General features: G+C 35.1%; 3 non-coding genes across 3 annotated transcripts; 2 read left to right on the forward strand and 1 right to left on the reverse strand.

Moving 5' to 3' along the window:
* Positions 1-6,009: 6,009 nt before the first annotated feature.
* Positions 6,010-6,082, reverse strand: Trnaf-gaa. The gene has a single exon. It is a non-coding gene; the product is annotated as a tRNA-Phe (tRNA).
* Positions 6,083-6,675: 593 nt separating this feature from the next.
* Trnaf-gaa lies at positions 6,676-6,748 on the forward strand. The gene has a single exon. It is a non-coding gene; the product is annotated as a tRNA-Phe (tRNA).
* A 2,335-nt stretch (positions 6,749-9,083) lies between these two features.
* Trnaf-gaa lies at positions 9,084-9,156 on the forward strand. Its single transcript has one exon. It is a non-coding gene; the product is annotated as a tRNA-Phe (tRNA).
* Positions 9,157-12,320: the final 3,164 nt, after the last annotated feature.

Consider the following 12,320-nt stretch of genomic DNA (forward strand, 5'->3'; position numbering starts at 1 on the left):
CTTAACCTGCTGATTAGGGGTATGCTGTCAACTAATTAATGGTTATAGCCCTTTGAAGACCATTTTAATAATGAAATAAAGTCCATTTTTGACAGATCAGACCATCGATAAGTTAACCTGCTGGTTAGGGGTAAGGTAATCTTCATTCAATTTGAGAGCGGCATTCATTTATTTAAGGATTGTTCACTATATATCATTTTTTCTTCGACAGCAAGCATCGGAGCGGGGTAAGACCTTTGCTTACTTTTGCTCACAAGAGTGACGGAGGAGTTAAAATATACTAAAACTCTGCATTCATAATACTTGAATGGTCCCTAATTGAGTCTAAATATATCGTAAAATATTGATTCATAACTAAAATATACAGGTATTGAATCTCTTTAAAAGAGTTTATAAACAGCATCAATAAGGGGCCCTTTTATAAATGCTACATAGCAAACAAATAAATTAGCTGAACTGAAGCGTCAACAGCTTAAATTAGCAAGAATTCATAGGCCCCAATCAATACAGTATAAATTACAACAATCTTAGATGACGAAAAGAGATCTTGAGGAGATATATGTACCTGGATGAAACATCACCAAGTAACTAGAATTGGAGCCGAGAAAATAAGAATTAAATGAGGTTATAAATTTTTTATTATCAGAACCTTTATCGTCGAGTACAACATAGGCCACCTGTAAAGATTTCTAGACCAACCTGTCAGAAAAGTAACCTTAACTCTAAAGATTTCTTGACCAACCTGTCAGAAAAGTAACCCTTACTCTTAAGATTTCTAGACCAACCTGTCAGAAAAGTAATCCTAACTCTAAAGATTTCTTGACCAACCTGTCAGAAAAGTAACCTTTACTCTTAAGATTTCTAGACCAACCTGTCAGAAAAGTAACCCTTACTGTAAAGATTTCTAGACCAACCTGTCAGAAAAGTAACCCTTACTTTAAAGATTTCTAGACCAACCTGTCAGAAAAGTAACCCTTACTCTTAAGATTTCTAGAGCAACCTGTCAGAAAAGTAATCCTAACTCTAAAGATTTCTTGACCAACCTGTCAGAAAAGTAACCCTTACTCTTAAGATTTCTAGACCAACCTGTCAGAAAAGTAACCCTTACTGTAAAAATTTCTAGACCAACCTGTCAGAAAAGTAACCCTTACTTTAAAGATTTCTAGACCAACCTGTCAGAAAAGTAACCCTAACTCTAAAGATTTCTAGACCAACCTGTCAGAAAAGTAACCAGTAAAGGTTACTTTTACTTTAAAGATTAGTAAGTCTCAATTCATCACATAGTTGTAGGTGCAAACACCTTTATTTTTCTTATATACTGCGGATCAGGGCTAATCAAAACTTGAGCCCAAAGCGGCGGCAGTGCCGATTTCTGCCAATTTGCCCAACTAACTAAAAGTTAGGATTAGTTCTTGTATTGTTTACGTCGAGCCTGTAAGCAACAAACGATCGATTTGAGTTCGATTCTTATGTAAAAGTTAATTTAGTGATTAATTAGGTTAGTTACTTTTCCGAAATTATATTATAGCTTTTGCTCGCGACTTCGCCCGCGTGAAGGAGTTTTTCGGGATAAAAGTCCCGCTAAAAACGTATCCGATTTAACTATATTTATGGCTTACTCTTTTGGTCATAGTGGCTTCCACATAAAAGATAGATGTATGCTGTCGCGGAGTTTTATTTCAAACTATTTAAGACAAACAATCCTACGGTACGTCATGTTCGTCTAACTCCAACGGTTTAGGCAGCTTACGCCATTATAGCATTTTTTTCCGCCTTTCTTGATATGTATCGTTATATTATGACCAAATTACACAAAAGCATTAGAAATTGTATCCTATGTGTTATTCGATGTATAACCAATATTACTGTAAAGTTTCATTCAAATCCATTTCGTAGTTTTTTCTTGGAAGAGGAACAAACATACATATATCCATTCTCACAAACTTTAGCATTTATTATATTAGTGGGATATATATACACTCCGTCTACATCCATCTCTTGATATCTACATCTACAAATTGTCAAATAACTCAACGCGTAGTCCTCCAATTTGCCGATAACCGATAAAAATCGTAATAAATACAGCAACACTACCGAAAACCTGTACGCAGCGCACTTTATTGCGCGTCACTTTGATGTGTCACTTCCTGGTGATTGCTGTTCGGAATTCGAATTTTAAAAAAATGTAGCGGCCGCTGCACAAACAGATTCCATGATTTTGATGGCGGCCGTGTATTTTTTACAAGTTTGGCATTATTGGAATGGATTGGATTGTTATGGTGTGTGTGATTGCGTTGGCGATATGTTAGATTGACGATTCCTGTTTTATTTTCGGTTTATATTTTATTGTTTTCAGGATTTATTGAAGCTTTATTTATTCGTGTTTTAAATAACTTTAGTCGATATTTTATATTTATGTGATCGTTTACAGTACTTTGTTTTAAGTAAACATTTCGAAGTGTAATGATTTATTTCTATTCTGGAATGACTGTACTGAGCTGATTTAGTCAAACACGGAACATACTAATTATTAATGCTTTGATTTTGTCCAATTCCTCACCAAAGCCAAAGCTAGCCAAGATTCTGCAGCATCTACTCTCGACCAGATACACGAAACAGTGCCGTAATTATCGGGTGTACGTTCCCGGGGACGGCCCTAGAAGCGTTGGCTTGGCGTTCTCTGGGAACATAAGATAGTCAATGGTCTCACTAAGCAGGATGCAAAAGATCGGGCGAAATGGAAAGGTCGAAGTAGGAAGGCCGACCCTGGCACCTAGGCCAGGATAATCGGCAAGCAGAAGAAGAAGTTTATATGGACGTTCGTATCTATAAAAGGTAGGTCAATGACCGTAATAAAATAAATTTACACCAAAAATATTTCAGCACCATTATTCTCATGGTACCATAAACACGTGTAATTAATCCTCATTAATCTGGAATACATTTGAAAATTTCCACGATGTTTAACAACAAACACAAGCCAGTTATTATTTTTCAAAGTAGTCCTCATATTTCGAACATAAAATACCCACTAACCGAACACGCTTCATTAGAAACTCTGGATTCCACTCACGCTAAACTTAATTCGGTTAACTATTTTTGTGTCTAGTGGTGGAGCGAAAATTTCGCAAGTTACCGAGCGAGTCTCGTCCTAATTCGCTCCTCTTCGCCTTTATTCACATTCAGCTTAATATTTTTGTGTGCTCAGTGAAGTTTCTAGAATTTTTGCTTAATGAAATATGTGAGGGTTGAGAATTTAATTTTATAGTAAGGTTTATATGCACGTAAAAATGCGGAATTAAAATTGAATAATTAAAAAATTTTATTTATCACGTAGGCGAACAAAGTTGCACTTATGATACGTCAAAACAATGTAAAGGTATAATTATTATTATTTCTAAATAATCATTAAAATTACTTATATAACTATGGACGTTTTAAATTTCAATTAATTCAGACAGTATTTATAAACAAATATATTGGTGGATGTGATATTATTTTTAATATTAACAGTTCTTTTTAATATGTTGCAATAATGTTCTAGTATACCATAATACGATCAAACAATATATACTTAGTCTGGCCATAAATACTGTTACACTTAATTATAAAAAAATATTACATTTGAATTTCGAATCTGTCATTTTTATACGATTGTTCATTGTGTTTTCTCATTTTGGCGCCAATACATTGTAAAATATTTTGCGATATTAAAATGGTGTGGGGTGATAAAGAGAACCGAATCGCTGTGATAGCATTACACAAAGTAGGTATGGAGCCAAATGCAATTTTTAAAACTCTCCATACACTTGGTATTAGTAAAATGTTTGTGTACCGGGCTATTAATAGGTACAATGAGACCTCCTCTGTTTGTGACAGAAAAGATCTGGCCGTCCACGTAGTGTTCGTACGAAAAAGGTGGTCAAAGCAGTAAGGGAAAGAATTCGAAGAAATCCTGTCCGAAAGCAAAAGATTTTATCTCGGGAAATGAAGATAGCACCTAGAACCATGTCGCGTATTTTAAAAGATGACTTAGGACTTGCAGCCTATAAGAGACGCACTGGCCATTTCTTAACTGATAATTTAAAGAAGAATAGGGTGGTAAAATCGAAACAACTACTGAAGCGGTACGCAAAGGGAGGTCACAGAAAAATTTTGTTTACGGATGAGAAAATTTTTACAATTGAGCAACATTTTAACAAACAAAATGACCGTATTTATGCTCAAAGCTCTAAGGAAGCTTCCCAATTAGTCGACAGAGTGCAACGTGGACATTATCCGACTTCAGTGATGGTTTGGTGGGGTGTTAGCTATGAAGGAGTGACTGAGCCATATTTTTGTGAAAAAGGTATCAAAACATCGGCACAAGTGTATCAAGATACCATTCTTGAGAAGGTAGTTAAGCCCCTTAACATCACCATGTTCAATAACCAAGTATGGTCCTTCCAGCAAGACTCGGCGCCGGGTCATAAAGCTCGGTCCACGCAGTCTTGGTTGGAATCGAACGTTTCGGACTTCATCAGAGCTGAAGACTGGCCGTCGTCTAGTCCCGATCTTAATCCGCTGGATTATGATTTGTGGTCAGTTTTAGAGAGTACAGCTTGCTCTAAACGCCATGATAATTTGGAGTCCCTAAAACAATCTATACGATTGGCAGTGAAGAATTTTCCCATGGAAAGAGTGCGTGCTTCTATTGATAACTGGCCTCATCGTTTAAAGGACTGTATTGCAGCCAATGGAGACCACTTCGAATAAGCTTTTTATATTTTTAATTGTTTTATATTTATGTATTAAACTGACACACTGTAAAAGTAATAAATGTTATTTGCAGTTAACAATTTTCTTTTTTCTTTATTACAATATTTATGGCAAGACTAGGTAGATAGCATCAAGCTTTTTCCCAAATTTGGGGATAGGCACCTTCAAATTTGTCCAGCTATGTAAGGTCCCATATAATATTGGCCAACCCTTTTGCCATTAATGGCACAATTCCAAATATCACGTGACCCGGATCTCATAGCAAAGAACTCAGCAAATTTTTTGAATCAGTCTAATGACGAGACAAGTACGCCGCTCGCCTGATGGTCAGCGATACGACCGCCTATAAACAGTAGCACAATACAGAAAGTTTAATTACAAGGTACTGCGTGACAGTCACTTGCGCACGTCATGAGATATTAGATGTTAGGTCTCACAATGTCCAGTAATTACGCTGGATACAGTCTTTCAAACCGAAACAGCCAAATCCATGTTCACTCATGCGTAACGGTAAAAGTAATTTACAGTCGTACTGCAATCCTCGCATATGTGATCTACCATCAATAAATACGCAACCAAGCCAGTGACTAATTCACCAGCCTCACACAGTTTGACTCATTTTAACACTTCCAAGTCAACTCAATAAACGGCCAGAAACAAGATGGCGGATGCAATAATCCGAGTGGTTATAACAAAATCGTATCGTTCGTAGTCTAGTATTGTTTCAATCTCGTTTACTTGTGAACTTTCTGTGAGGAAGCTTAGGTGATTGGTTTTTATGTTCGAAGGTAACGTCCCAAGTTTCTATTACTTCGCTTCCTTAGATATCTGCAATGCTTGATAATACGTCTGTTGGTTTAACTGATGTTTACAAGATGCTTACAATTTTAAAATGTTGTTTTTGGACCAGTAAAAGATAGATAGATCGTGAATAGTTGGATGCATCTAGTAATATGTGGGTCTAGAAATCTGGGGATTTATGTCTAGCTACACTGTGGTTGATGACGGTTTTTTGGACTTACAAATCTCTGGTTCGATCATATTTATCTTTGCTATAAGACACAAGCGGGTATTTGATCTGATTTATTCTATGTACAAATGGTGCTTATATACTAATGTGGTACGTGACGTACGTGAGTTAACACTCGTCCAAGCTTCTACGTGATACTATGTGCGACGCTGTCGCTACATATCCATAACCATCTTAAAGACCAGATCATTTTGAATTTGTAATGTCAAAAAATATTTATTTGCCGAAACCCGGGATTGAACCGGGGACCTTTAGATCTTCAGTCTAACGCTCTCCCAACTGAGCTATTTCGGCTGATGGTAGAAAGGCTTTTTGACTTATGCCTTTCCTAATCCCTATTTCGTTATTTTAAAGGAGACGAGGCATCCATAAATCTTCTGGAGCTATCGGTGTTCATGACAGAGGAGATCAATCAATATCAGGTGACCAATCTTGATCGTTTTTACCTATACCATTTAGAAAAACAAACATTTGCTTCTATAAAATCTTGATATTATAAAAAATAATTGTATCACTGAAGTATCCCTATATTTTGCTCCCAATTACACTCTGTCTCACTGTAAAAACCACATTAAAAATCAGTGGTTTCTAAAAGGTGCGCTATCAAACAGAGAAATAAATACACAGAAAATAAGTCTAAAAATCGCTGGCTTCTGTTCCATAACTCTTGTTTAGTCACTCCTTTTCTTTTTATAGTTTTCTATTAATGTACGCGCACAGGAGCTTCTCCTATATTGTTATATGGAGAGAATCTGTTCTTAATTTATTTCTTAAAAGTGTTTATGTATTATTTTCTTGAAGTATGAAAACAATAGAAAAAATATTTCATTAAGTTATAATTAAAAGGCTTAAAAATAACGTTACCTTATTTCTACTAAGATACTACAGCCGAAATAGCTCAGTTGGGAGAGCGTTAGACTGAAGATCTAAAGGTCCCTGGTTCGATCCCGGGTTTCGGCAAATGACTTTTTAGTCTCCAGAAATTTCATTCACCATACAAAACGCGACAGTAAGTTACTTCATGTTGGTTTTGTGTACAAAGCCACATGTTTACTCCTTTTAATGCTCTATAACTTCATTGTTTGTCACTACTATTATAGTGTAGATACTGCCAGGCTAATACAACCTTTCTTATACTAAAGAATTAAAATCATTTATTTTTTTTAAAACCGTTTCTAAATATAAACATGTATCTTTGAAGACTCTTATTCTAAGGCTCTCACGCAAAAAACTCTCGTACATTCCAACGCGATCTAATACATATCTTCAGCACATTTCAGCGAAAATTCGAAACTCTTAGGGTGTTATAAAGAGTGACGTGGCTTATGCCCAGGCTTTTATATGTTGCACTCCACATAAAATGCTAATAGAGTGCATATCCGGAAGGTGGAGCGAGACCGACATGAGTTTGCTTTTAAACATACAGTAGGTGCTGACTTCAAGTTATGTAAAAACGTTACTTTTTATTTTATTTAGAACTAGGTTTTGCTCGCGGCTTTGCTTGCGTGAAAGCCTTTACTGCTAAAAAAGTGCCTAAAACACTGCCACCTGTACACTAGCGCCATCTATTGAACCAATCGATTAAAAACTCTATTGTTTCCTAGCTAACCTCTGGAATAAAAAGTATCCTATATATTTACCCAGGACATGGTCTACCCGTGTGTCAAATTTCATCCTAATCTGTTTAACTGTTTCTGTGTTTACTAGTAACAAACATTCAAACATTTTCACAAACTTTCGTATTTATAATATTCCTAAGATAAGAAGTAATACTGTTTAACATACTGCGGAGTGGATACAACATCTTGACGCACTTTATAATGTTTTTTGCGACCATATGAATGAACTACTCTATCAACTGTAATATAAAAATATTTTTTTTTACTGCAGTTTACCAATACTTTAAACTAATTTTGAAAACAAAAACAGAGTTTCTTACCCGTTCGTCTCTGGTGGGAACTTTACGTATTAATGATAGAATTAATATTGACGGAATGTAAATAATATAAATCATATTAGAGTTTCAAATAAATAATTTCATTTAATTTTAACAAAAAAAGGGGAAGAACACCAGTACATACAAATTATACCTTTTTTCGTACATGTATTGAATGAGATTTTTTATGGATTATTTTAATGTCATATACCTCAAAATATTCTCTTTTTCCCGCATTACATTTGTTAGGTTTTAAGAAGATACGAGAAACTAATGACAATTTTCATTTTTCACGATTAATGTACGCATGTATCTAGTACATTATAATTTTCCGTATGCTATACTGCCGTGCTAAACGCAAAAGCGGTATGTCAGGGAAACGTAATTTCGAGATAATCGAAGTTTTGTAAATATAGTTTTATAGTTTTGTATGTAAAACTGATATAAAGAAACTCTTTTAAGGTTTTTTTAACAAGTTCTAAACAAGATACCGTTATTTAAGTAAGTTCATTGGATGCGTATTTCTTTAAGATATCTGACGACATAAAAATCAAGACTTTCATTTTTTTTGAGATACCGCTTTTCAGCTTAGCACGGCTGTATAGTGAGTGGCAGACAGCACAGCTGCATTGCTAAATATATTAGCCCATACTTTAATAATACCGACATACTCTCTGACGTTTTAATGCATTTCAATTACTTTCCATCTGACACTGATAGTCTTGAATGAATTACCCCGGATATATTGATACTGACATCCTTGAATTAATTATCCCGGAAAATTTGATGATTTCTTGCCCATTTTTTTTTTGGAAATTATACAACTTGCATATACAATATTCTGATATCTTATCTTTACGCGAATGTTTGACATTGAAATAAAACTATTTTACGAATTTTATCGCGGTTTTTTATAATATATTTTTTTACAAACGTGTCGAAGACTGCAGCCTTCCTAATGTGCCTGCATAGTCCCACCCATCAAGGAGATAGGAGATAATAAGGCCCCGTATGCTAAAACAATATTTTTTTCAATATTAACAAGTAAATTATATTTAGGAATTAATCTCAAAGACTACTGATACGATCCAAAAATTCTATTCGATCTAAGTGAAACAAGATACAAATTTTCTAAATAACGGACTATAACATAGGCAAAGTGGTGGGAAAAAACTAGTCTACAATAAAATAACTATTGACAAATATAACAGTCCTACGAAGACTCCGTGAATATTTATGTTATATCTTGATGTAAGGTGCGGCAATACATAATATTATCCAACCTGATATTAACCTATAACGTGACCGAATTTACTTTTAATATTTCGAGTGGTGCCATAAAAAACCTTCTCACCATCAGCCGAAATAGCTCAGTTGGGAGAGCGTTAGACTGAAGATCTAAAGGTCCCCGGTTCAATCCCGGGTTCCGGCATAATCTACTTTTTGTATGTAACAAAATGTTTCTAAAATCGTATCAAAATTTAGCAGACTGCTTTAAATTTGGCAAAAAACACGACACGATTCCTGGCGTTTTAGTGTGATTGGTTGAAAAACTAACACGTGACTGGCACATTAGTCTCTCGACCAATCACAAACATCGAAATTAAACGACATCGACTTACGAGTCGCATTATTTGAGCTATTCCAAAAGGGCTGACCTGAAGAACTCGGGATCTCTCACAGCCAATATACGCTGCCGCTAGTAGGCAACAAACTACATTTATATAATTCGTAACTAAACAACAAAATGTACAATGTCGATAACCAATCATAACTCAGAATCAACTTGTGAACAAATATGTGCCAATGCATTCTGTTACAGCGTAATCCTGTGTTATATATAACTTTGTTTCTCACTTAGTGGGGGAAGACGAGATTCCGCTAATTCATACGTATTTCGTCCTCTTATATTTGATGAGCAATTGAATTTATTAACATGATTCCAAGGCTTTCTTGGTAAATATTACAGTAATCCTAAAAGATAAATAAAGAAGGGACATAAATTATATTTTTACGAACATGAACATTTTTAATCTCTTTTCGTAAGTTTATGGGAATGTTAGACATTGTAATAAAACTATTTTCCGGATTTTATACTTACCGCACCGAACCTTCGAATGTCAGATATATGACAAAAGTACCCAGAACCGGTGGGAATGCATGAAAAGATTGATGAAGGTGGAGGAAGCCAGAGAAGTATGCCAGAACCATGCAAAATGACAATCCATAGACACTACCTCAGTGCTCCTCCTATGCGTTAGAGGCTTGAAACTATGTATGTATGTATATACTATCAATTTATAATTTCATTCTTGTTTCACATTTTCTCCTTATATATTTCGGTCCATCGCATCACGCAAATCGGATTCATCGTTGGAACGTCACGTACATTATCGGTAATGAGACCGATAAATTGGCAACACAAGTGACACCGCGCCGAAAAATTACTTCGACGGTATCTTGAGGCATTTAAATCAGGATTTTTAGACGGCAACAAATTAGACTGCATCTCTTGGAAACTATTTAAGGTTAACATATTTTTTTTTCTTTCTTTGTATGACGAGACGACCTTGCCGTTCGCCTGAAGGTAAGCGATACGGCCGCCCATAAAGTAGAAACACCATCCAACACCATGAATTACAAAGTATTGTTTGGTATTCCACTACGTCCGCCATCTTAAGACATGAGATGTTAAGTCTTATTATGTCCAGTAGATACACTGGCTACAATGTCCTGCAAACCGGAACACAACAGTGACTATACACTGCTGCTCGGCGGCAGAAATAGACATTGCGATGGTACCTACCAAGGCGGACTCTCACATGGGAGACCTACCACCAGTAAACACCACCAATTTTTTTTTACCACCAGCATTTTTCTGTGTTACCGATAACTATACCTTTTTTATTTATTTCGCGGAGAAAGTGCGTTACCATTACCGCCCAGCCTCCATACATCATTTGATTTGATTCTACTACATTAGATTAAGTTAATAAACGATCTTGATATATAATAAGTAAAGAATTTTACTATACTTTCCAGCAAAAACCTTGTTTATGTAATTTATTTTTCGCATAAACACCGCCTAAAACCTATAATGCTTACGTAATACAATCAGAGTAAGGCAACGAAAACCCTAAATCACTTGCTTGAGTGTTAATAACTTACTGCAAGCGTAATGTCGGCTTGGAATGGTGCGACAGGCTGCGAAAGGCTGCCAGGAGCTGAGATTTGGCGCTTTCAACCTGCATGCTGCATTAAATATTAGTATATTTGCATGTTAATCGAATCTGCTAGCTCGTAGATTAAGTACCTACTTCTCAGGTTAGTTTTAAATATACGTATGTACATGACTTACTAAATCTGTAACCTTATAGCCTGTGGTTTAATTCGTTTACTAAAACTTTAGTTGTTCAAGCTGTTTAAAATAAATAAGGTTATATTGTTAAAATGTTGCTACTAAAAACACGATATATTTTATGGAACAGGAAATATAAAAATATTCACGAAAATACAAATAAAATTAACTTTGCTCAGAAAAATATTTTTACGAACTTTCCACATGCATTATTATTTACTTATTTATATAGTACATATAATTGTGTATACGGTTCTAACAGACCGGCAAAATTATGTCGACTGTCGATGGGTCAACTGGTAACAGCTAGTAGTAGTAGTAGTACTGGTAGTGGTGGAGTCCATCTGGGTAGGTACCACCGCAATGTCTATTTCTGTCGACAAGCAGCAGTGTGTAGTCACTGTTGTGTTCCTGTTTGAAGGACATTGTAGCCAGTGTAACTACGGGACACAATAAGACTTACATCTCATGTCTCAGGATGGCGAGCGCAGTGAAACACCAAACAATACTTTATAATTCAAGGTGTTGGATTGTGTTTCTACTATTTATAGGCTGTCTTATCATTTGCCATCAGACGAACGACGAGCTCGTCTCGTCATTCAAAGTATTTTTTATTTATCCAGACCGACAGTGAAGTAGTTCAATAAAAAAATATAATTATCACACTAGTACACAGGTGTTCAAAATCTGTATCACAAAAAAATATAAAAACAAAACCTTAAATAAAGCAAAGCATTACAATTGGGATATCGACACTTAATGTTATAAAAGAGATGGGAAGGTATCGACTTTTTTAATTGTAAATATCGATACAATTGCGGTTTAAAGATAATAATGATCTATATCACGCAAATGATTTATCACTAATTTAAAATATCCGAAGTTATATACTTAGTGATTTATAAATAATAACAATTATGCTTATAATTGTTTTAATGTATCATAAATGCAACTTTGTTCGCCTACGTGATAAATAAAGTATTTTATTTTGTTTATTGTAAGCATATTTATAAATCACAACATGACGCGCGTCATGATGTTTGTACACATACGGGGATTAACTAAATACGGCTTTTGTCTGGCCTATGTGTAAAGAAACTTCATCTTTAACGTTAAAGAACAAAGTTTAAATCTAGATAAAAACTAAACTACTATCTGAAACATATAAATTATTCTAAATCGCATTATTCTTTCTAAATCCAATTTCATCACACATTGTTATTGATCTATAATGATAT

Source organism: Manduca sexta, chromosome 6 (genome assembly GCF_014839805.1).
Source record: "Manduca sexta isolate Smith_Timp_Sample1 chromosome 6, JHU_Msex_v1.0, whole genome shotgun sequence".
Classification (NCBI taxonomy): Eukaryota; Metazoa; Arthropoda; class Insecta; order Lepidoptera; family Sphingidae; genus Manduca; species Manduca sexta.